Source organism: Gobio gobio (genome assembly GCF_949357685.1).
Source record: "Gobio gobio genome assembly, chromosome: 3".
Lineage (NCBI taxonomy): Eukaryota > Metazoa > Chordata > Actinopteri > Cypriniformes > Gobionidae > Gobio > Gobio gobio.
Genome location: NC_137099.1, coordinates 34,616,838 through 34,630,888, shown reverse-complemented (window position 1 = coordinate 34,630,888; position 14,051 = coordinate 34,616,838).

Here is a 14,051-nt window from a genome sequence, read left to right as displayed (position 1 = left end):
CTCTTGGGGTAAGTCACCTAGAACCTGCGCGTCCAGACACGAAGCTTCCAAAGGTCTGGACGTGGGTGCCAAAGGGTGTCCCGTCTCTGAGTCAGAAGGTCCTTCCTCAGAGGAATCGGTAAAGAGGGGCTGTCGCGAGGAGCATAAGTTCTAGGAATCAGGTCCTGTTGGACCAGTACGGCGCCACCAGCAGGACCTGCTCCTCGTCCTCCCTGACCTTGCACAGAGTCTGTGCAAGTAGGCTCACTGGGGGAAACACATATTTGCGCAGCCCCTGGGGCCAGCTGTGGCATCCATGCCGAGTGTACCCTCGGTCAGCAAATAGAACCACAGGCAGCGGGACGTTTCTGGGGAGGCAAACAGGTCGACCTGTGCCACCCCGAACTGTCTCCAAATCAGCTGAACCACCTGGGGGTGGAGTCGCCACTCGCCTAGGAGCGCAGCTTGTGAAAGCTCGACAGCCACACGGTTGTGCACACCAGGGACATGAATGGCCCGAAGCGACCTCAGACAATTCTGACTCCAGAGGAGGAGATGGCTGGCGAGTTGCGTCATGCGACGGGAGCGCAGACCACCTTGTCGGTTGATATACCTAACGGTCGCAGTGTTGTCCGTGCGGACCAGTACATCTTTGCCCCGTAACCGCGCTTTGAGGCGGCTCAGAGCAAGATGCACTGCTAGCAATTCGAGGCAGTTGATATGCCAATGCAGGTGCGGGCCCGTCCAAACCCCTGACACTGCATGCCCGTTGTACAAGGCTCCCCAGCCCATGGCAGAGGCATCCGTGAAAACCACAGCGTGCCTAGACACCTGTTCAGGCACTCCGGCCCGAAGGAACGAGGGGTCTGACAATGGACTGAAAGACTGGCGGCAGGCCGGTGTGATGCTCACCCGGTGAGTGAGGCGTTGCCACGCCCATCTCGGGACTCGGCCGTGTAGCCATCTCCCGAAATATCTGACCCTCCCTCCGATGCAGCGATGGACATCTGGTCCTCGAGAAGAGCCCCGAAGGATACGGATGGTGCACACCTCGTGGATGGCCCACCACGTTCCAACGGCAGCTCTACTGGCTGCGGAGTGCGAGAGGGATGAGGGTTCCCCGGGGGAAGCGCGCTCACCGTAACCCTCAGATCACCCGCGCTACTGCCTGAAGTAACCCTCTCTGGAGGGTTAGATCGAGGCAGAGGCACAGGGACTCCATCCCTTGCGCGATAAAGTCTAGATCGCAACTCCGAGATGGTCATGTTCCCGCAGTGAGAACATGAGTCATCCACCAGCGCTACCTCAGTGTGCTGAACACCCAAATACGAGATACAGCGCTGGTGACCATCCCTCGGTGACAGGTAACCACCGCATCCAGAAACACACAGATAGAATGTCATCTTGAAAAAGACGCAAGCTCTATCTGTGTTTGCTCTTTCAGAAGGACGCTCTCCTTGGTGCTGAAGCACGCAGGTGGCGGGGTCGCGGCGACACAGTCAGGGGGTGGGTGCAGCCTGACGTGCGCGCTCTCTTACCAGCCGTAAGAACGGCTTTTCAGCGCTCTCCACCTTGCGCACCGAACCAGCTGTGAGAACAGCCTTTGTGATTGCTCTAACAAACAACACAGAGAGATGATCCGAAAACCACGCGACCCGCTACTGTGCCGTCACACCAACACAGACCGCTTCCGAAAGGCGGCTTCCGTCTTCAGTCAGGACTGCGAAGTAGTGAGTGATATCTGGCGTTACCATCTACCACTCGGCTCCTCAGCAAAAGGTTGATTTGATGCAATCACCTGTGTCTCATTTATACCCGCATGGTGTGGCATGAGCACCTGGTGCAATCATTGCATGCCAATGTGCATTGGCTCGTTTAGTTACACTCGAAGTAGATTGGCTCTCGCGAGCGAAATTCCTATTCGTCGGTACTCCGATGTGGGGTCGAGAGTGACCGACTGAATGGGAACTGAAAGCAATGGAGTACCCTGCACATTGAAAAATGGCACTAAGTTGTTAAGTGGGAGAACTTGCACAATTGGTGGCTGACTAAATACTTTTTTGCCCCTCTGTATTAGTGGGCTCAGCAAACTTTCAAGGGGGCCCCAAGATGACTAATGACATAAAATTAGACAAAACAATGATTAAAATAGGCTAAATCAAGATATCTCTTATTTTAATTCACCCCCTCAACGAATGTGTGATATCTGTTGTGAGGTCATGTAAATTAATAAAATCTTAAAACTCCATGGCCATTTTTATAATGAAAAATAAAATTTTGTTAAAAAAAAATCGCTATCCTTAGTCTTTGTCCAATAATTCACAAACAACTGAAAAGTAATGTAAATTCATAGGTAAAAAAAGAGTGGGAATGTTGTTGGAATGGGCTTTCAAATGTTTTTGTGGACAATCAAAACATATAGGGCCTACCCTGACAATTTAAAAGGAGCCAACATTAAAGTAGTCAGAGGCCCAGGGCCTTGAGATTAGAGGCCCGTATTCACCCAATACAAAAACAAGGCACTGCCAAAGTCAAATTGATATTGAACAGTGCTTGAATGTGTTCCAGTTACTGTTGGCACAATGTGAAATAAATAAGGAAATGAGAAATGTTATTCATCCCAGTCCAGGAACCTCCTCAGCATTAATAGTAGCTTCTGAAATCATTATCACAGCTTTGATGTTGTACATGTTTGTTGAAATGTGTTAAACACATGTTCATTCTTGTACATATGACTTCATTTCAAACGCTACTTTATTTCTTATATTTGTGATAATTTTATTTGCATCATGCAATGAAAATACTGCAGTAATATCATTTTGAAGTTGTAATTAGTGAGAGGCTAAATATCTCAGTAACAATAGTTATTACTTTTCTAGGCATAATTTTGAGGGATATAGTCGCAAATCATGAGAAATAATGTTGGTTTCTCTCATCATTTACTCCCCATTATGTCGTTCCAAATCTGTATGACTTTGTTTCTTCAGCAGAATACAGAATAGGATATTCTGAAGTAACCAAACAGTTTTCGTTACACAGAAGAAAGAAAGTCACAGAGAAAGGTTTGGAATGATATCAGGGTGAGTGAGTTTTGGTCGAACTATCCCTTTAATTTACAATTGCACATGGGCAACAAATCACTGTAAGACATTTTTCACATTCTACCCTTTGCTGAACGGTTTTCTGTATAATGAGAATATATTGTTTTATTTGTTTGTTTTGTCTGTTTTTGCCATTGCCTTGTCAGAGATGTGTGTGAGTGTGTGAGTGCTCTCACTCAAGCTGCTTGACAGGGGCACTGGGTGCTTGAGAGGACTTATGTCCCTTCGCTGGACTTCTGACAGCTGGATTGGCTTGTTTTCCCTCCCTCTCCCTGGGGGCTTCGCTGTCAGCTCTATACTCAGGCAGATTGTGAAGAGAGAGATTAATGGACAATGAAGATGGCAGAAAGGGAGAGACATCGAGAGAGGGAGAAGAGAAAAAAGGACGAGAGGAGGCCAACTGCCATCTGCTCATTTCCTTTTAATGGACAAAGCAAACAGCAGGAGACAGTGCTGCCGACAAATCTGGATTTTCTTTATTACAAGAATACACTTTCTAATTTGTTGAGGTTGACAAAGACAGAAACATAGCTACTCTTTCTTCTATTCAGGTCTTTTACTCTCCATTCTTCTGTTCTTTTTTAATGTAAACAAGTGTGATTTGGTCATTATCTGTCTGGCTTTCAGACAAAATGTTATTTGGTTATTTGAAAAATGCATGTCATATATTAGCAGAAAAATCGTTTTAATAAAAAAAAAACATGACATACATCAGAAAAATAATGACTATCTTGGTTCAGTTTGAATTTGACATTGGATGTTATATTATGTACAATTACTATTAGAATAAACATGACTCTCACACAATTCTGTGGTTTCTCATCTTTATGACTAACACCAGTATTTCCTTACAGTCATCTTTTGGCTCTATCACCACCGTCTGTGAAAGCCTTACTTCCTGTTTAAATATTATATTAATTACAGCTGCTAGAAAAGTCAAACTTGTTTTATTTAGCATTAGCTAAACATCAGTGAGAAATTAGATTAGAGGTAGGAAAGAAAAACAAGTGGTGAATAATTAATTATGTATGCCTGTTTAGCTTCCCATTAGCACACATTTTAATAAAACTAAAATGTGACATGAGTAAAACAAGGTGTAGGCTGATGAACTCAAGGTTAATCTGAGATCCATTTTCCATCTCTTCCACTCGCATACGAGATTTGACTACAAAGTGCTTGCATGTACTTTATTTTGAGGCATTTTATTTTGAGCAAAATGTTTTGCTAACGTTCACATTAAGCTATGAAAACATTATTTCTGAATGATCTCTGAATGTGCAGTCTCAGGTTACGACTGTAACCATTGTTCCCTGAGAAGAGAACGAGACGCTGCGTCATTGTAGTGATGCTATGGGAACGTCTCTGCGTGAATGTGTCGTGAAGCACGTGTGAAATCAGTCCAATGGTGTGACGGAACATACTAGGTGGTGACGTCAAGTCAAGTCAACTTTATTTATATAGCGCTTTTTACAATGCAGATTGCTTCAAAGCAGCTTCACAGTGTTAAACAGGAAAATAATGCAACAGAATTTTATTCGGCCGTATAGCCACTCCGGAGAAAACGGTGATGTCATCTAGCTCATTTAAACTATCATACAGTGACAATGTGGGAAGAGCAATAATTTAGTTTATATGGTTAATTTAGTTTACTTAATTAGATTTATTTGGATATTTAGTTGAAAATGTAGTGTCCCCACCTGAGCAAGCCAAGCCAAAGGCGAAAGTGGCAAGGAAACCAAAACTCCATCAGGTGGCATAATGGAGAAAAATAAACCTTGGGAGTGCCAGTTCAGTCGGGGTGCCAGTTCTCCTTTGGCCAGTCATGACCAGGAAGCTATAAAGCACACACGAACCAAACAATATTTGCCTGTGATTAGCTGAAGCGAGTCGATCACAGACATGCAGGAAGTATGGCAGGGTGATGCAGCGTCACTTCTTCACTTCTCAGGGAACAATGGTTACAATGGTTATAAACTGAAACGCTCTGTTTCAAAGAAAACTTGCGCTGCTATGTCGTAGCGACGCTATGGAAACGAAATACCCACCACGCGGTACTGACAAGTGCCTGTGTAGTGTTAACTCATCAACTAAGACATCAGCACCTGGGACCCGGGTGTGGAGCCCAAGTCTAGGTTGTAAAACCTCACAAGCGTGTACAGAGAGACCAGCCCACCGGATCACAAACATCTTGTAGGGATACCCCTGATGATAAGGCTTACAAAGCTGCCGTTCCTGGTCCGACGCACCATGGAGGAAACAAGTTACCAACAGGTTTCTCCCAATGACACACCACCCAAAGGTGCATGGTAAGCAGCTATGGCCGCCGTGTAACCCTTTAGAGTGGAGAGGGATAACCCTGTGGAGAATCAATCCTGCAGGAATTCCAGCACTGTACCAACCGGGCATGGAAATGGATCTAGCTGATGATTTCCACACCATCAAGTGAATACTCTTCACTTCAGGGCATTCAGTTTCCTCTGGGAGGGAGCTCTGGAGTGAAGCATGGTTTTAACAACCTCAGTTGAGAGACCCAACAGTTGAGTTAGGCCCACTCAGAAGCCAAACCTGCAACTTCCATAACTCTGGGCAAGGGAAAAGATTGAGCCCCCTGCTTAAGACAGAAGGTCCCTCCTGACCGGAATCTCCATTGGAGAGCCGTCGAGGGGGGACAAAAAGTCCGAAAACCACAACCGGGCTGGCCAGAACGGGGCAACCCTGTCCCAACGGAATCTCCCAGGAGCAGAGCAATCAGGGGAATTGTGTACAGACGCAGCCTGATAAGTGCATCGCATTTAGTTTTTATCAACTTACAGGTTACAAAGGTCATTGTAGCTTTTTGGGTGCTGTTTTTACTGCCATTTAATAAATTTGGCAAAAAGCTTGTGTTATAAAAGACAAAGTGTTATGCACAGGCTGTATTGGCTATGACTTGATTTGACAAGGCAAGCGATTTTTTTTTAAAACCCTGCCTAATAGTGTGTTCACACCGGACGCGATTCGCACGAGTGATTTACATGTTAAGCCAATGCAAAGACGCGAATAGACATTCTGCGGTGCAATTTGATTCCAATGCAGAATGACACGGCGCGAATCGATCTTTTGACGCGTGATTCACGCGTATCGCCCGAGTTGAAAAATCTGAACTTTGGCGGAAGCCGCGTGAACCAATCAGGAGCTTGCTCTAGTAGTGACAACAATGAGGAGAAAATCTGTATATTAATATCTGGTTCAGACAATATGATTATCACTGTGATAACATTAAATGACATGAAACACAACCCAGTCTCTTTTTGTTAAATGCAAGTTTATGTATAATCAATAATACAAAAGTATAAGTAAAAGGTATAAGAAGCTATACATGAAATAAAGCAAACAATTCAGTCAAACAATCAAAGTCAGTGCTAGTCGGCTACAACGGTAACGTAAAGTTAAATAGCCTAAAAATAAAAAAGTAATGAAACTTCACTTTGCCCTCAGCCTAAACGATTTGCCAGGGAACAAATTATAGATCCATGAGACCAAAGATCGCCCGTTACATATACACAAGACGAATTATAGCTCGAGACACACCACAGAGACATCAGAGCCAGCGGCAGACGTCAGAAGGACTGGCCGAGGAAAGGTTGCTCTCGCCGGCGTTAACGAGCGCTGACCGCCGCTGATCCACTGGAGCTCACAACTCCGAAAACGCCAGATAAAATGTTCAAATAGGCACTCTTTTTATAAATAAACCACAGATTTGAGCTTTAAACAACTACATTATTACCTGAAAAAGTCTTTAAACTACGTTTTGTCACATATTAACAGTAGATTTTATCAAAAAAGATGTGTAAACACAGCTCATGTCAGCCATTTCTCAACAAGACGAGCCGGCTGGCAGAAGCCCCTCCCATGACACGAATTCGCGTCTGTTGTGAATGGAATGTCACGCGCGAATCAAGCGAGTAAACTCAAAATGTTCAAGCGTCCAACTTTGCGCGAATAGCGTGATTTATTTGCGTCATTCGCGTCCAGTGTGAACGCCACATAACAGTCTCAAAACTGTTTGACAGTGAGTGACTGGCCTAGCTTTATCTTGTTCAAGGCTGTAAGGATCGAATCGATATGAGCAAAAGACATCACACATTGAAAAGTGGTCCTCTGTGACAGAGAAAGCACACCTTTCTTTGCATTCAGCCTACACCCCAATTATTTTATGTGGGCGAGAACGACATCTGCTCCAATTGAGCCAAAATCTAAAAAAATGTAATGTAATTAAATGTGTGAATGAAGTCACATGGAGCAAGAGCTGCATCCACACAATTTGTGGAAGTACTAATTTTAAGAAAGTACGAAATTTTACAAAAGTAAAATTTCACCCTGACAAGGCAAGGCCGAAAGGAAACCAGCCCTCGGAACCTGATTTGTGTCACGATTTGCCTCAGCGCGCAGATATAGAATTGGACTATCCCATCCAATATCGGAAAGATAAAATACCGACTGTAGAACTTGGACTCTCTCTTGGGAGAAGGAACACACTTTATTGCCTCCTTCCATAAATGAGCCATTCCGACTTCTCGTGCCATTACCAGAGCCTGCTTTACCACTGTGGTTAGGATCCCATTGAACCGAGGTGAATAAGAAAGGTAACTGAATTCTGCATCCTCTCTTTATAGTCTACAGGACCCACTGAGAAACATTTGGCAAGTTCCCACGTTGTCAAATGGTCTACTAAGGGATTACTATGGTCTAATGATCTACTACAACCCCAAATCAGAAAAAGTTGGGACAGTATGGAAAACGCAAATAAAAAAAAAAGAAGTGATTTCTAAATTTACTTTGACTTGTATTTCATTGCAGACAATATGAACACAAAATATTTCATGTTTTGTCTGGTCAATTTCATGTCATTTGTAAATATGCATCCTTTCCTGTCATTCAGACCTGCAACAAATTTCTAAAAAAGTTGGGACAAGAGCAATTTAGGGCTAGTAATGAGGTAAAATGGTTGAATAATGATGTGATTTGAAACAGGATGTCAACAGGTGATTGTAATTATGATTTGGTACAAAAGCAGCATCCAAGAAAGGTCTAATCCTTTAGGAGCAAAGATGGGCAGAGGATCGCCAGTTTGCCAACAAATACGTGAGAAAATTATTGAAATGTTTCAATACAATGTTCCTCAAAGAAAGATAGGAAGAGATTTGGATATTTCACATTCAACAGTGCATAACATAATTAAAAGATTCAAGGAATCTGGAGGAATTTCAGTGCGTAAAGGACAAGGGCACAAGCCTAAGCTGAACAACCGCGATCTCCGATCCCTCAGGGCGGCACTGCATCAAGAATCGTCATTCATCTATAAGCGATATCACCACATGGGCTCAGGACTACTTTGGCAAACCTTTGTCAAGTACCACAATACGTAGTTACATCCACAAATGCCAGTTCAAACTGTACTGTGCCAAAAGGAAGCTCTATGTTAACAGTGTCTAGAAGCTCCATCGACTTCTCTGGGCTCTGAGGCATCTGGGATGGACCATCACACAGTGGAAACGTGTACTGTGGTCAGATGAATCAGTATTTGAGGTATTTTTTGGGAGGAATGGACGCCGTGTGCTCTAGACCAAAGAAGAAAAGGATCATCCAGACTGTTACCAGCAACAAGTCCAAAAGCCAGGGTCTGTCATGGTATGGGGTTGTGTCAGTGCCCTTGGCAAAGGTAACTTGCACTTCTGTGAAGGCACCATTAATGCTGAAAAGTACATAGAGATTTTGGAGCATAATATGCTGCCTTCAAGAAGACATCTTTTCCAGGGACGTCCATGCATATTTCAACAAGACAATGCAAAACCACATTCTGCACACATTACAAAGTCCTGGCTGCGGAGGAAGAGGGTACAGGTACTTGACTGGCCTGCCTGCAGTCCCGACCTGTCTCCAATAGAGAATGTGTGTCGCATTTTGAAGCGCAAAATGCGACAACGAAGACCCCGTACTGTTGCCCACCTTAAGACTTGTTTGCAGGAAGAATGGGACAAAATTACACCTGAAACACTTCATCACTTGGTGTCTTCAGTCCCTAAACGTCTTTTAAGTGTTGTGAAAAGGAATGGCAACATTACAAAGTGGTAAATGCTTTACTGTCCCAACTTTTTTTTAAATGTGTTGCAGGTCTGAATGACAGGAAAGGATGCTTATTTACAAATTATGAAGTTGACCAGACAAAACATGAAATATTTTGTGTTCATATTGTCTGCAATGAAATACAAGTCAAAGTAAATTTAGAAATCACTTCCTTTTTTTTAATTTGCGTTTTCCATACTGTCCCAACTTTTTCTGATTTGGGGTTGTATGTGTAAGCCTGCTCCTCTATGTATTCAAATAGATAAAACCTCCACCTGTGAGAATTAAATAAAAGAATGGCTCAACTCCAATTTTCTGAAACTAAATATGGACAAGACTGAAATCATTATTACTGGAACCCCATCACTTAAGCCCCATTTCCACCGAAATTACCCGGAACAATTTGTACCAGGAACTTTTTTTACAGGAACTTTTTTCCCCCCAGACCTGCTACTGTCTGCGTTTCCACCGCGGTCTAAAGACCAAGAACCCGATGGTCATTCTGACAGAGCTCCAGTGCTTCTCTGTGGAGAGAGTAGGACCTTCCAGAAGAACAACCATCTCTGCAGCACTCCACCAATCAGGCCTGTATGGTAGAGTGGCCAGACGGAAGCCACTCCTCAGTAAAAGGCACATGACAGCCCGCCTAGAGTTTGCCAAAAGGCACCTGAATAATTCTCTGGTCTGATGAAACAAAGATTTAACTCTTTGGCCTGAATGGCAAGCATCATGTCTGGAGGAAACCAGGCACTGCTCATCACCTGGCCAATACCATTACAGTGAAGCATGGTGGTGGCAGCATCATGCTGTGGGGATGTTTTTCAGCGGCAGGAACTGGGAGACTAGTCAGGATTGAGGGAAAGATTAATACAGCAATGTACAGAGACATCCTTGATGAAAACCTGCTCCCGAGTGCTCTGGACCTCAGAATGGGGCGAAGGTTCATGTTCGAACAGGACAACAACCCTAAGCACTGTCGTGGAAATTCTCAATCCGTTTATCTGACTTCACCATGGACAATTCAAAACAACTCCCAGTTGTTAATATAAAACTACAGTATCTCGAGGTAATTCCCTTCTCGAAAATTTCTAACACAATTTCAATACTTCGAGGTAATTCCCCTAACAAAATGTAAGGTGACGGCATCCCGTCGAGAAGCTACAATCACTAACGTTAACTCAAACACACGAGCAAACAGGTCTTTAGCATCTATACACTCTCACTGTCCTTCTCATGTGTATGCTGGTCTCTGCAGGATCCTTAATACTAACGTATTACAGCCTCACCCCGAGAACGGCTCTATGGTCTTCCAACACTATCACTGTCTCTGCTGTGATCTTTTGAGGCTGTAATTGGTGCCAAAGGGGCTTCAACAAAGTATTTAGCAAAGGCTGTGAATACTTCAAAGAAGATTTCAAACAAACTTCTTTCACGTTGTCATTATGGGGTATTGTTTGCACAATTTTGAGGAAAATATTTAATTTAATACATTTTGGAATAAGGCTGTAACATAACAAAATGTGGAAAAAGTGAAGCGCTGTGAATACTTTCCGGATGTACTGTATGTATGCTTGTAACAAACAAACAATAAATAGAGAGAGACAATTTCACAAAGAGCGCTTGCTGAAGTCACAGAAGCTAACATTGCTTCCTGGTCATGACGTCACCTGCCTATGATGTTCCTAAGATGTTGGACTGATTTCACACGTGCTTCACGCCGTAATCACACAGAGGCGTTCTCATAGCATCGCTACGATGATGCAGCATCTCAAAAGTTTTTCTTGGTTTTGTGAACCTTAGAGCAACATTATGTGACCGTTCCATTATGGGAGTGTTACTTATGAATGTTCTCTAATTCTCTGAAATTAGTTAATAATTGTTTTTTTTTTAAGTTAGACGAACGTCCAACTAAAATGTTTCAGAAAAACTTGAAATGAGCAGTGCATAAATAATGTTTTATGCTAATGTTTTGAAAACATTATTAAAGACAGATAACTTGATTTGAACAAGCACTGTTAACATTACTGGTTTCATGAATTTGAGAAAACCTTGCCAGGAAGTTTGCCACAGTTCTGAGAACATTCCCAGTTAGGTTATTTATTCTACTGCGGCACTTCCATTTCATTGTTAGCTCAAACAGGTGTAGGCCTATATGCTCACTAATACTAATGAGGGTAACACTTTATTTTTAGTTATGCATAATTACAAACAACTAAATTAACCCTAATTATATAGTAAGTACATGTTGTTAATTGATATTACTCATATTTATTTGTATAATTACAATGTAACAAGGGCACCTTGACCCAGATGAGCTATTTCTCGCTCTCGTACACCTTTCAGACAACCCAAGCAACCCAGAAACCTCCATCAGGAGATAGTTGGGACACAGAAGCTGATGTCTTTCTCTATCTCCATTAGCCATGACTACTGTGTCCTATTTCATGATTATCTTATGAAAACCAGTAACTCCCCATAAGCATCGCCCCACCGTCACCGCCAGCCTGCGCAACACGTCTAAAACACCCAACAGATGGTCATTACACAAACAGGCTAATTTATCTCAACGCCAGCAGTGGGGAACAAACTAAAGTATTTTACTTAATGTAGCAGCTTGACGTTGACTTGCAGCTGAGCTTTCAAACCGGCTCAAATGAAAGATGTCTTGTTTTCATTAATTCTCCAGCAGAGAAAGCTCTTGTTTGTGAAATTGAAGTCAGACGATAGCACTGATCATTTATCAAAAGCCAAACGGCCCGTTTCATAATTGGAAACTATTTAAAGCCATATTGGCTTTATTTATTGTGTATATGGTAGCAATATAACTTTACTCTTCCAGATTCATTTTATATGTCCATATAACCACAATCAATTTGGCTATTTGTACACTCCAAAAATATTTAAGCCTGTTTTTGTAATCCTTAAACGTTATTCATATTATGAATTAAGAATTTAAAATGATTAAAAAACTACAGCTTATAATAAAGCATTTTGTATAAATCTGGGAATGCATTTTATGTGATTTGTGTTCATAAATTATATATAGGCTATATTTAAAAAATTACATTCGAATTTAAAAAAGGCATAATTTCAGTTAGGGGGAAAACGCTTTTGGCTTGTTTCCTCAGGCCACAAGAGGGCGCAATGAAATAATTATTTTTAAACCCATCTTTATGTTTTTTTTTGTTTGTTTAATCAAAAATTGAAATTCAGTCATTATTTGCTCATTCTTGTGTTGTTCTAATGACATATCACCTTCTTTCTTTTTCAGACCACAAAAGGAGAAATAATAAAATGGTAAAAAAACAAGCAAAAATTATTTAGCAAAAATCCTGACTTTGTCGGTGTGCACGAATTGGACAGCTTGTTTATGAGACTGTATTAGCACAGCAGTTCACTCTGGCTCACCCAAGAATAATCAAGATGAATGAAAACGCTACACAAAACACAACTCCCAGAAAACCCATAAGTATAACCCATGTTCTTTCTTCAATGAGGTCAAGGTCTCTGCATGTCAGATGATAGTCAAAATGACAGAGACAGATGTGAATGCAATAACACGCTAATTCACCTGAGAGAAGAAAGTATATGCATAATTTTCTAGGATCTGTGTGTGTCATGTTTTAATTAAAAGATTATTATTGATTATTACGCTTATGTGAGTAAATAATGTCTCATTATTTTTTTTTATTTTTTTTTTGGGCGAACTATTCCTTTAAGTAAACACCCATATCACTGAACAAGACAACACAGTTACAGTATATTGAAGATCAAGGAAAACCAATCAAACTTCTTCAAACCACACACTACATGGATGAATTGACTGAACAATGGTATGAGTAAAAACAAGTTTGTATTTTGATTAAATGTTCACATAGTGGTACTGAAAATGATTCAAGGAGACTCACCATGCAGGTTAAACTCAAGACACACAGGAAGGGCATGAAGAACAGTGGATTGGCCCACTGCGGATGCTGTATGAAATAGAAGTGTACTGTTGATTGTGATGTTATCTGAACAAACATGACTTTGAACATTTCGATTAGAAATATATACACAAATAACATGGTGTTCACATCTTCAATGCAATCAGATATATATATATAATATTCCGGATATCGTATTAGAAAAAACAAAGTGGACTACTTTCAGTAATAATCAATGTTAAATATTGTAAAAGTCTTTACCATTCAGTGATGTGGCTCTGTTGAAAGGTTTCCCCTTAAAAGTAAAAGGAAAGATATCATGAACACAGTGAAACTGTAGACAGTGGGTCATTTCATCGTCATTAAATTACTTTTTTAAAAGATCTGGTCAATATTGCTACAAACATAATTGAGACATACAAATTTGAAATATTTAATTACATTTTATGAGGAGTATGAACTTTAAAAACTTTGTAAAAAAATTTCATTTAATTTAAACCAATTATTTAAATTATATTTTTGTCATAAGTCTTTTTTTGTGATACGCATGCATAGCCAAGTTTACAAACAGAAAGTGCATGCTTTGTAAGTAATAGATAACAACTTTGGTTTAATCAATCTTGTTTTTGGTAATTGTCACTATGACTAGTCAATCAAACCAGCAGTTTGCGCTGCCACTGTGTGGTCATAAAGCCACAGTGCAGTATAGAATCATAGGCCCAACACAAATTCCAAATGTTCAGAGATATGTTCCAAATGTAGAAAGGACTGTTTTCTTAGTCATCGGACGGGATAGTCATCCAGTGTTTCATTACACCTATTTCACATCTCATTAAATAGGCTAATATGCCTATTAATAGTGAAAATAAATAAAGATGACATGATACTACTTCTACTACTAGCCCTATACTATAAATAAAATAAATATGCATTCTTGTTG